Raw genomic sequence first — 2,384 nt, 5'->3', positions numbered from 1 at the left:
AGAAAGAATAAGGACTAAACTGTTTAATTTAAAAAATTTGGACTAAACTGTTTTTCATGCAAAAGTATGAGGAGTAACGAGTATTTAGTCCTAAATTTAACTACATAGTTTGTACACAAATTCGGCTAAGGTTAAACCCTAGTCCCAAATTTATTCTACTCACAACTCATGGAAATATACATAAAAGCCTTAAAAGAGTAATACATCATAAAAACAAAGAGAAGATGGTGAGAAAAAGTCACAATACCCACGGGTTTGGTGTGTCAATACCAAACCGAGATGAATCAATCCCCCCACAAGCTTTCTAGATGCAAACCGAGAAGATGTGATGCTTCAAAGTATAGTATTTTTGGTTTCCTCAAACCCAAAACACTATACAAATCTACAAACACAAAGAGAAGATGAAGAACAAGGCTTTATGAATCTATCCACAAGTGTGATTGATCAAAAGGTATAGAATCTCCGGTTTTCATTATCAACCAAAGATGCTATACCTCTCTCTCTACACAAAAGCTAAACAAAACTACCTAAACTACCTAAAAGATGAAGAACTAAGAAGAGTGGAGAGGAAATGGAGAGAGGAAGAAGATGAAATGGATGAAGGAATACATGAAAAAAGGTCCAAATGAGGGGAGGGTGTTTTTATAGGCCAAAAGTGATGAATGGAGGGTGGAGATTGAAGGAAATGAAGGGCTAGATGTGATTGACAAATGTGTAAGCACAAAATGTGGATCTAATCTTTAACTCCACATAGAAATGACCTAGAAAGCCCATAGATATTTTGGAGGAGAAGAAAAAGTAAGGGTAGAAGGGTCATTGGGAGACAAAGGTGTAAGATGTAAGAGGGGGATCACTTGTCATCTTTCAAATTTTGAATTTCAAAATAACCTACACCTAAAGTCTTCCTACCTAAGCTCTCTAACCCTAATCAACAGCTGTTCCTTGTCTTCACACATGTTCTTGGCCGGCCAACTTGGCCGGAAATTTTTGGAATCCGGAGTTGACCTCTTGACTTTTTTTCGTCCATTTGAGCACTTCCTTCCCCTTTCTTCCTTCACTTAGATCTCCACAAAGAATTCTGAATTAGCCTTTGACTTCTTCATACAAATGTTCCTCCATGAGTGTATATCATCCTGCTAAAATTTCAGAGCTTAGTTCATCGTTGTTTGGCCAGCAATTCTGCCGGAATCTGTACAGGTCCGGTTTTGCAGTTTTCATCTTTTAGTCAGAAACTTGGACCGATCTTTTGAAGGCCTTCCACTCCGAACTAGCTCTTGAATTCTTCAAACGAAATGATCTTTAGGATGTTTATAATGGATCTGTAAAGTTTCAAATCATTTGGAATTCGTTTGGTCAGGCTGACGCTCCTCCTTCCTTGTCTAGCTCGGTTTCTCCTAGACGAAGTAGGAAAATGTGCTAAGATTGACTTTTTAGTGCATTTTCAAGCTTCTCCATCATTTCCTAGCATGATAAGGAAAACATAATAAATATATATAAATAAACCAAAGATTAAGCAAAAGTGCAAGATTAGGGGAATAATTACTAGGTAATTATGGACCTAACAAATGATGTGTAAGACCCCGGAAATTCGTTATTAATTTCTAATGGTTTCTGGGAATTAATAAAGTGTTCGTTGTACAATTTCGTGGTTCGAGGGTGGAGTGGAATTATTTTCGGACGAATAATTATTCGAAGTGCACGTTTTAGGGGGTTACGAAGTTTGACTTTTTATATGTTTAGATTCTGTGAGAACTTCCTTCACGAAAGTTGTAGAGCGCGTCGATACGAGTTCGTGGACATGTGGAACGCGGAAATTGGAGTTCGTATGAAGAAGTTATGGCCGTGGGAAAACGTTTCCATTTTGGTTAAATAGGAAAAAAATCAGAAAAATCAGAAGTTTCCGAAATTGGAAACTTTTTCTCTCTCTTCGGTCCCGAGCTCCAGCGCAGCCGTCACCTTCGCTGGCCGATTTCTTCCTCCTCCGGCCACCTTTTGCTTCGATTCCAAAGGGAATCCTGCTCTCCTCAATCCCCTCTACACGTCTGTGGTGGTGATTCGTCGTGGGAAGTACCGTAGACGACGCTACAAGGCCGAGAAGTTGCACGGTGGAGCTGCAAATCGCCTCAAATCGCCCAGATCGGAGATGGCGTTTCCGGCCACCTCAGGCGGTGATTATTGGGGGCTTTTGAAGCCCAGAGGACGTAGATGCTTCCCTCCAAGCGGCTTGCAACGATTCAACCTGTGGAGCTCGAATTTGGAAGATTGGGAATCTAGAGTTCTTCGAATTTCTGAACTTGCGAGGTAAATTCCGGCTAAATGGCTTTGATTCTGCTTTGTGCTAGTTATGAATGTTTCAATTGGAGTTGAGATGAAGAACTTTGATG

Source organism: Rosa rugosa, chromosome 5 (assembly GCF_958449725.1).
Source record: "Rosa rugosa chromosome 5, drRosRugo1.1, whole genome shotgun sequence".
Taxonomy (NCBI): Eukaryota; Viridiplantae; Streptophyta; class Magnoliopsida; order Rosales; family Rosaceae; genus Rosa; species Rosa rugosa.
Note: the sequence above shows the minus strand (reverse complement) of the source record.